At 38.6% G+C, this 10,215-nt stretch overlaps 1 long non-coding RNA gene across 2 annotated transcripts; it reads left to right on the top strand.

The window, feature by feature from the left end:
* Positions 1-1,592: 1,592 nt before the first annotated feature.
* Positions 1,593-9,788, top strand: LOC129775152 (uncharacterized). Of its 2 annotated transcripts, XR_008742864.1 has the most exons (6): positions 1,593-1,731; positions 1,794-2,012; positions 7,521-9,109; positions 9,169-9,315; positions 9,375-9,540; positions 9,602-9,788. It is a non-coding gene; the product is annotated as an uncharacterized LOC129775152 (long non-coding RNA). The 2 variants fall into 2 exon arrangements; XR_008742863.1 differs by having other exon boundaries at positions 1,611-2,012.
* The last annotated feature ends 427 nt before the right edge of the window (positions 9,789-10,215 follow it).

Raw genomic sequence — 10,215 nt, 5'->3', positions numbered from 1 at the left:
TTGATGATTCTACACTTCAACTATAGAACCACTAATTTTTTTAGCTTTTAGAGATGCGAAAGATATCGGTCCAAATGATAAAATGGTATACAATGGCTATTTTCGTTTATAAAACCAAATTTACAACCTTCATTGTTTTTGTAATCGTTCAAAAAAAAACAAAGTATCGGTGTTTCTTAACTTTACCTTTACTTTTTTACTTTTTATTTACTTTACTTTTTTTTTAACATTTACAATTCGTTTTCATCAAGCTTTACCTGATCGCTGAGTGGTTCTAACTTCTTGAAAGGTACTGGTACAGACCTTTTGTTTTCTCGTCAAAAAACTGTGCATGATACTTTTAATGCAATCCCATGAGTCGAAGTTCTTGCCCTTTCTTCCAACGGCATCTGAAGATGCAATATCTGGTGAGTACGGCCCAAATAGGTACTCCACCGAGTACCACATCCCTGTCAAACTCCAAGCATTTTTTCCGGGCTGTCAAAGAAACATGGGATTTGGCATAATTCTGGTGGAACAGCTTACCTATCAGTTTTGGGGATGACTGATTCATTCCATTTCCAGATACACTCCAAAATACATTTTCAGGATTCACATTTCAGCAAAGAAGTTCAACTATATGAAAAATATAGATGTTCAACACTATCAGAAAGCTCAATCCTTTTTGTCGATAAAAACGAATGATTTTATTGAAAATGCAGGATACAGAAATTTCCATATATTGTTGAACACAGATGTGAACGGTTTTTTTTTCATTCAACGTGTCAACGTGGATATTGGCTATACCCCCTACCCCCTCACGGTGGACAAGCGTGGACATTTCAGTAACCCCAAACCCCTCTAAAGTTGTCCACGTGGTATGTGGACAGCCCTAAAACTTTCCGTAAATAATCAACGAATCTTAATTTAACGTTTCGAACACGATACGTTTAGCTATAACAGTGGCCAACAAAACTATCTATTTTAATTCGATGCAAACCAAAATCACGTTCGGAAACTCATATTAATTTAAAATATATATTTGTTTACGCTCCATAGGAGAAAACTGTAACGATATATTTTAATATTGCTCAAAATCCTCACCGAACATTCGATGAAGCATCACTAAGTGACCGAAATTGCTCGAATTGTTTCTATGCATTCGCAACATAGTTCACTGTGGATTTACACACCAACATAAAATATTCGTGGATGAAGAGAAAAAAAAAACATCGAAAGCCGAGTGTTCTTCTACGTAGTGGTAGTGTGCTATGATATTTTCAAACCGAATGCGAGCGAAAGCCAATGGGCGTGGCAAAGTGTTGATCGTTTTCAATTGGACAGCCGTCGATAGAGAGCACCACATCGGTGCTGCTTTCCTTTTCTCACCTCTGTGGGAAATGGCTTTCGATGTCATCAATCTGATACACTGTTTCCATTTTTGATTCACTCGCCTTCCCTCCGGTACACGCCATGGTTGATGTGTGTGCTCTGTGTATGGGTGTGTTTGTGGAGGGAGAGGATGCTTTGCGATATGATTTATGCTCTTTACACCACCGGTCGATGGATGGCGGCGGCGGCTGCGGCGTTTGTTTGTGTCAGTGCAGCTGTGCCCGAGATTCCTCCGGTAAAGTGGTACATAACGCATATGGGAAAACACCGGGCATGTGCGCGTCTTTTCTCCGGTTCGCTTCATATCATCGCCGCTGTTCGTCGAGTCGATGGTGGCGCGCACACGGTAGCAAATCTGGGGTACCAAAAACAAGGGGGAAAAGTGGATCAAGTGTAAATATGGAGTTGATCTTTTTTTTTAGCTAGTTTCCATCTATCGCCTCGAACACGGGACAATCAGACTGAGGCCACTGAGGTGAGAGAGAGAGAGAGAGTAGTGAAGCAGCTGTGAAACAGGACCTGGACCAACTCGAATGATGCTGCTAGTGTGGGATCGAAAAAAAGGAACAATGTTTATTTACCCTGCCTGTCTTATAGTTTAATTAAAAGATCGTTAGTGCCGGGATCAAGATATTGAGCGAGTACGTATTGTTTTCTGCTACAATGAGACGAAGCACGTTCTTCTTTGGAAATGTTTGCCTATGAATGCGATATAAGTTCGTCAGATTCAGTGACTTTGTGCATGTATAATCAGAGAATTGTTGAGAAGCGAAGTGCATTTTGTGGGAACATTCTTCTCCAATGATACTGTGTCCCTTGGATGACACTTCGCCTTCTTAACGAAGTGTTACTTGGGTTATATGATTTATATAACCCAGTAACACATTTATATGATTCATTTGAGTTATTTTCTCTCGCAATCACTATAATTCTTTCATTCCTCTATTTACTCTCATAGCGTGAAATTACTGTCTTTTTGATACTTTAAAACCATAGAATATGATTTTGTCTCCAAAACTTTCACATTATAGTGACTGACAAACAAACATCCTGATAAATAACATATTCTTGGCCAATTTCAACATTTTGCTTCTTGAACAAGAACATTTGTTTCTTATATTGATGATTATGAGGTAATGATTGTTGTTGATGTTTTGAATCCAGAAAATAAACCGTATGCCAGAACCTCATGAAATTCCCAATCTGTCCTGGATACGGATTATAGTACATCATTCAAACCTCTCAAAATAAAAAATGTTACCTTATTTTATATCGTACGTAACTGTTGAATAATTTAAGCTTAGTGCATGGATGCAGAATATACGTTTCCGAGTACTGACTGACTCAAAATGTACTTATTCCAATTGAAATTGCTCTGTATGATATAGCGTAAACTTGACCCAGAGCCCAAATAACTGATCGATTAGTTGCTAATATTCATGCTCGGAAGTTCTTCATTCCCAATGAAGGTTATAATATCCGAACGTATCCCGAGAAATCGTTTTTCATGTCCAAATATTCATCCTGTATTTCATACGAAATATTAGCTACATTCAGCGAGGAAGAAAACGGGTTCCAACCTAGTGTAGCATCTTCTTGCGTTAGTTGAGGCATATGGTGCTCTGATTGTATTTATGTTTATGCAGCAATTATTTCCGATACTAGATGCGAGTGTAATTCGTTCGCTTCTTTGTCAGTCATACTGTAGATCCTCTGAAACGTGTCATAATTTCCAGAACCTTCCTTTCGGTGATAGAAGATATGCTTGACTGCTCTAAAGCTTAAAAATATAGCGAACTCGTATGCTTAAAAATATCTAATATAATCATAGATATAATGAACACGTTTATTAACCTTTCTCTGAAATCTGAAGCGGTACAGATCACAGCGACTTTTTCCCGCAGTAAAGCTACCGTTATATCATCAGAATTGAAAGAAGTTTCCGAATCATTACAGAGCTCTTCCACGATATTGCTAGAGTGAACGTTCTCAAAAAATAATACATGAACTGACATCCGCATATTCAGAAATAAGCTTTTGGATAGGCCTCGTACCCACCCTTCCGAGCACGGACCGCCAATTGCGAACCACTGATCTAGAATTTTTAACTCATCGAAATTTCTCATCGCAGTTCCCTTCATTACATTAGACTTTAGACAATGCATTGAGAATACTTTGTGACTTTTTAACTTACTTACAATTTGAACATCGAAAAAATCATTTTAACCTGTCCCCGGTGTAAGCTTTTTTTCTATTACTGATTTAGCCCTGTTTATCTAATTTGCATCAGACCACGAAAAAACGGGTTTTTTACTCGAACTATTATATTTCAAATTCAGCATCCGAACTGTCTTCGGGTGACTTTCAGAGCTCAGCAAGACAAACATTTTGCAATGCAGCCCTTGTTAATACCTTAATCCTACTCAAAGTAATCAATATTTTTCTCATCAACTCATCAAACTCATGATTTTAAATTTAGTTTACTCTAATACAAATAAAATACATATTTTTGAAACTTTCACCTCATGTTGGTTTGAATCTACCTACCTTGCCCAAGAAGGAACGACAAACAAATGAAAAGGACGTACTTTTGAAAAGAAATATCAATTACTCTCAGTAGGATTAAGATATTGACAAGTTCTGCATCGCAAAATGTTTGTATTGGAAAGCTTTTTTTTTTATATCTGTATTATAGTGACTTTCAACACTTTTGGCTGGTTCGTCACTTTTTACTTCCAATTTTGGAAGAATGTTGGGAGTGAGAATTGAACTCGTGATCTTCAGCGTGAGAGGTATGGATGTTACCACTACGCCAGATCGGCTATTGGAAAGCTCTAAAAGCCGTCCAAGGACGTTAGAATAAAGCGGTTATATTAAAAGACAGAAAAAAACTGTTTTACAAAGTTGATTAAAATAACTGGAGCTACAACATTGTCGAACTATGTTTACCTCTATCGATAATGATAAAAAAAGTTAGACTTCGGATGTAACTCGCGACATCGGGAAAGCAACGAGTTCGAGACGTCTCACAGACATATCGAGTGTCGCATTAGGCAACATAACCTCAGTGTCGCATTAGGCGATTGTGACCTGTAATTGGACATATCCAGAAAAACAACATAATGTGAAAAACAAGTTAAAAGAGGAAAATCATTGAAAGTCAAAAATACATATTCTAGTAAAATGGTCGAAATTGTCCAATTAAAGGGTGTGTCACATCAAATTGCATCACGTAAAAAACGCTGTAGAAATTCACCCAGTAGACCGATCCTTTTGAAAATTTTAGACAGTAAAATAATAACTATTAAACAACTTTTGGCATTTTCTTTTTATTCATACTTCGAGTCCAAGCCCGTATGCTTGCACCTTCCTCTTTACCCCGTCCATAAGGTTCTGTACAACGTCAGGTTGCAGTTTTTTTTGATCAGAAATCCATTTTCTCTTGAAGTCCGCCTCCAATTTGACAACTTTTGGGTTCTTCCGGAGGGCCTGCTTCATAATCGCCCAATATTTCTCTATTGGGCGAAGCTCCGGCGCGTTGGGCGGGTTCATTTCCTTTGGCACGAAGGTGACCCCGTTGGCTTCGTACCACTCCAACACGTCCTTTGAATAGTGGCACGAAGCGAGATCCGGCCAGAAGATGGTCGGGCCCTCGTGCTGCTTCAATAGTGGTAGTAAGCGCTTCTGTAGGCACTCCTTAAGGTAAACCTGCCCGTTTACCGTGCCGGTCATCACGAAGGGGGCGCTCCGCTTTCCGCAAGAGCAGATCGCTTGCCACACCATGTACTTTTTGGCAAACTTGGATAGTTTCTGCTTGCGAATCTCCTCCGGAACGCTGAATTTGTCCTCTGCGGAGAAGAACAACAGGCCCGGCAGCTGACGAAAGTCCGCTTTGACGTAGGTTTCGTCGTCCATTACCAGGCAATGCGGCTTCGTCAGCATTTCGGTGTACAGCTTCCGGGCTCGCGTCTTCCCCACCATGTTTTGCCTTTCGTCGCGGTTAGGAACCTTCTGAACCTTGTATGTACGCAGGCCCTCCCGGTGCTTGGTCCGCTGGACGAATGAACTTGACAAATTCAGCTTTTTGGCGACATCCCGGACCGAACTTCTCGGATCACGTCTAAACTGCTTAACTACGCGCTTGTGATCTTTTTCACTGACGGAGCATCCATTTTTGCCGTTCTTCACCTTCCGGTCGATGGTAAGGTTCTCGAAGTATCGTTTTATTACTCTGCTGACCGTGGATTGGACGATTCCCAGCATCTTACCGATGTCCCGATGTGACAACTCCGGATTCTCGAAATGAGTGCACAGGATTAATTCACGACGCTCTTTTTCGTTCGACGACATTTTTCCAAATTTACGAATAATTGACAGTGAAGCATGGCCAACGTGATCTATACACTCTTATCTGATTATAAGCGAAAGCTGAAGATATAATTCCTAAAAATTAAATTTCTACAGCGTTTTTTCCGTGATGCAATTTGATGTGACACACCCTTTATGGTCCTATCGAGCGCCCCAAGATACGCAAATATGCAGACCCTTCGTTGTAGGAGAAAAATCAGAGAAAAAAATAAGAGGAATTCTGGTTTAGAGTACATCAACACTCAGGGACACATTATTCCAACGAAAATTTGCGTAGATTGCAAATGTCGTCTTAACTGTTCGGAAAGGCTCAATTTCATGCAGCGTTGCGAAAATTTTCAGAGCTTCTACAGCAATGCAACTTGGGAAACTCAAACGGCGATTCTGATAAATTCGGTCAGAGCTAGAAACGTAAACCGCAGAAGGGATAAGAGTGCTACGAATTACACGAGAAATTTTTCTCGTCAATATTTCCTTCGAGCTCACTCGATTGACCTTGAAGTGTGCAAGGTGTGTTTCAATTTTTTCATTTTTATTATTTCTATCATTTATTTTCTTTCACAGGAGATGTTCAAGAACACACTGATCGTCAGCAGTGCATGAATCCACAGAGCCCTCAAGAAAGCCTTATCAAATTGTTTAACTGATATGAGAGGAAAGCATCGTCCTGGAGTTGCTATATCCGAGGCAAATACGCTTAAGATTCATCAGCATATGGAATCCTTTCCATCCTATCAAAGTCATTATCGGCGAAGCGATACACCTGATTCTCATTACCTTTCGGAAGGCCTCAATCTGAGCAAAATGTTTTCCCTGTATGAAGAGCGGATTAAAAATGAAAGAGAAAACACATCCGATTTACGTTGTGTAAGCTTTGCCACTTACAAGAGAGTGTTCTACAAGCATTTCAACCTCAAATTTAAAAGCCCGAAAAAGGACACCTGCAAGACAGTGTGACAGTCTAAAAATTTGAATTGAAGCCTTGTCAGCGTCAAACGCCAACCCGGAAGAAATCCTTAAGCTTTAGAGGGAAAAGGAATATCACTTCAAATAAGTGGATCTGACGACCAACAGTCGGGCCATAGATGCTGAACTTGCAAAGGAGACCGCAATACACGTGATCTCATTCGCCTTATTTGACAGCGAAGCTTATTACAAACGACAACTGTCGGTCTTCAATCTCGGAATACATGACCTTGGTACGAAACAAGGATTCATGTATTTATGGTATGAGGCAATTGCTTCGAGAGGAGCCCAGGAAGCGGGTTCTTGTTTAATTAATTATATAAAATCTAATGTCAAGTCGAATAGATTGGTCTGTTGGTCTGATGCATGCGGTGGTCAGAATAGAAACATAAAAATTGCTTTGATCTGGATGTATATAGTGGATCTACATGATTGTCCCATTGATGTGATAGAGCACAAGTTTTGCGTCAGGGGCCATAGGGGCCTCCCAAACGACCGCGGTTTTAGTCAAATTGAGGATAGAACCAGGAAAGTGGCTAACATGTTCTCGTCTGAGGAATTTTACCAGATTGTAAAATCCTGCAAACAGAACAAAAAGAGGTTCGATGTTAAGGAAATGGACAGCAGCATGTTCTTTTCTACGAAGGCTTTCGAAGGTTTAATCACTAATAGGAAGAAGAACAAGAAGAAAGAACAGCTGAACTGGCTATCAATGAAGGTGTTTATTGATATTCATCATTCAATCTTTTCGTGTTTAAACTACAATACATTTTCAGAACCAATTTCTAAATTAACAAATGTCACTTAATTTGCAGGTGATTCGTATTGACAAGTCGAAACCCGGAATTATTCAGTACAAATATAGCCACGACCCCGATACACCCTTCGCAGAGTTAGACGTGAGAAAAAGACTTGGAGGAACTGTGCCCAATTTCGAAGAGGCAGTTCTGAAACCGCTGTATCCTAACGGGCATGGTATTTCTAAAATGAAATACAGTGACATCATGTACCTCTTCAAATACGTTTCTCCTGCACACCATGGACTCTATGAGAATTTACGAGTAGACGAAGACAGGGATAATGCATTAATTGAATAAAATTAATTTCAACTTATTTTAATCAATAACACGTAACACATAGTCATTATTTTCGAACAAAATATATCCTCTTGAGTGAAAAATTTACTGTAAAATAAATTGAAAAATAGCGGATATTAATTGCCGAATATTGATATTATTTGCTGAATATTGATTTCAAATATTGAAAAAATGTGATGAAACACATTCTGACTGCTTAACTGTTCTTTGATTGAAAAATATGTCAAAATTGTTCAGTCATAGTGGATTAAGTCTTAAAAAGAGCTTCATTGGTTCAGTCAGAGTGGACTATGTACATATAGCATGCCAAATAACTGTCTGTTTTGAGCATAAAACGTGATTTTTTTTACAATTTTATCACCTCACAGTATTGCCAGAGGGTAGCAAAAATTTCTTAGAACTATATAGAACGAAAAAATTGAATGCTTAGAAAATTGCAGAGCGCTAAACTTCAACTTCGTTTTTCTGGAAATCATAAAAATGTCACATGGTCCGGTCTGACTTAACACCGACCATATGTTCTACAATTTCATAGTGACAAGCGTTGTTAGTCCATTTGATGTTTGCGCTAACGAAATTGATCTTCGAAAGTGGAAATTGATTATAAAGTGATAAAATTCACTCCTATAGCTTCTTCTATCTATATAAATAAAAATGGATCGCCGAATGTGTTGATAAGAGCAAAACTCGAGGAAGGAATTGTCCGATTTAGGGTTGTCTTTATTCTATCATATGTTCTGTATCAAACATTTATTCCATGTAACGGAGAAACATGTTATTTGCAAGTGGTTGGAAAATCTTGACGAGAATTGTGTCTGAAAATAATCCCCTAATAATAATATTATAATGACGAGTTTTGGTAGAAGTACTAGGAATTTTATAGTAAAAGGTAATTTTAAAGGGTAGATTAGAAGATCAATCAATGAACAGTTCTGCGATTGGACCCATGAACGTGCGCTTAGTAAGAAAACGTGAATGTGGTAACGAATTTTTAGGCGTGACGAAGTTTGCCGGATCAGCTAGTTTATCTATAAAAATCAGAATGAAACAACCCAGTTTCATATATTTTCGAGCGGTTATGGACCCGATGTGGACCGAATGTCACAAAGTACTATAAAAGTACTGGATTAAAGCTCCTCTCTCACCCCCGCATGAAGGACTGTCTATAGTTTGAACTATAAAAGTTCGCGATAACTGGTGCTGAGCGAAATGGCATCACTGCAGCGATTGCCTTCCCTCTCTCGCATTGAACTGTCATTCAGATAAACAAAAACGAGAGAAGTGAATGGATTAAACAATTTGCTTGAGTAAGTATGTTTTTCTTTAATTAATGTTTAATTTTGATGTCTTTTTCTTTGAATTGCAGCTAACAGAAATTCGAGGAATAAAATAATGGGTTGATTTTAAGGATAATAGTACCATGTACTATTCCTACGCAATAGTCCGGAATAAGTTCCAGTTGTGTTTCCTTGTGTATAGAACCCGCGATTAAGTGTGTGTCAATAGCAACTTGGTATGTATATCTATTGAATATGTGCAATAAATTATTAAATGAAATGCATTTCATTTCAGAGTACGCCCCAGTTGTGGAAAAGCTTCTGTTGCTATGGCTCCAATTACCGAACCTCAAATTTGCCGGAGTAAAACCCGTATCTGTATTCAACGATTGTATTAAACACACTCTTCGCTAATGCTATCAACTTCCAGGATATGAACAGGAATAAATAGGAATGTTCAGGTAAAACTCACTTGCACAATTTATAATAATCAATACATTTATGTCTACATTTACTTTTTAGTGAAAATTTGATTCATCCACACCGGTGAACCAAAATGTTCTCTCTGAACGGTGTAGCATATAATTTGTTCAAAAGAAAATTTGGTTCGCTCATTATATAGTGCTTTTATCTATTATAACTGTAGTACAGCCATGTATTAGTATTGATGTAAATAAACCAGCATTGTAAATAAATTAAATAATTTCCATCGCCGGTTTTTTAAATGTTTGTTTCAACTTTCATGAAAACAAATACCACCATAATGAGGGTTGAGCAGTTTTTCAATTGGTCGACGCGGTGCCAGATTGGCACAGGTTTGGCTCGAAATTGGTTGTCGAATACGAAGGGTAGGTCGACAAAATCGTTGCAAAATGGCACGATATCGGTACCGTTGTCGACACCATTTGTTGGGACCAATCTGGCACAACAATGTAGAGTGGGAATCCAAATGATGATTTCTCAACATAATCTAGAGCACAACAATAGCACACGTTCAAGCGGATGCAATCATACCGAACGCATGTAAATTGAAGCACTGTTCTCATTGAGGGCTAACGAACATCGAATCGTACGTGCCAGATGAGCCAAAGCAGGAAAACAATCAAAACTGCAACCGCTAAACATATGAGCAATGT

Source organism: Toxorhynchites rutilus, chromosome 3 (genome assembly GCF_029784135.1).
Source record: "Toxorhynchites rutilus septentrionalis strain SRP chromosome 3, ASM2978413v1, whole genome shotgun sequence".
In the NCBI taxonomy this organism is placed as follows: domain Eukaryota; kingdom Metazoa; phylum Arthropoda; class Insecta; order Diptera; family Culicidae; genus Toxorhynchites; species Toxorhynchites rutilus.
Note: the sequence above shows the minus strand (reverse complement) of the source record. Positions and strands in the feature narration are given on the sequence as shown.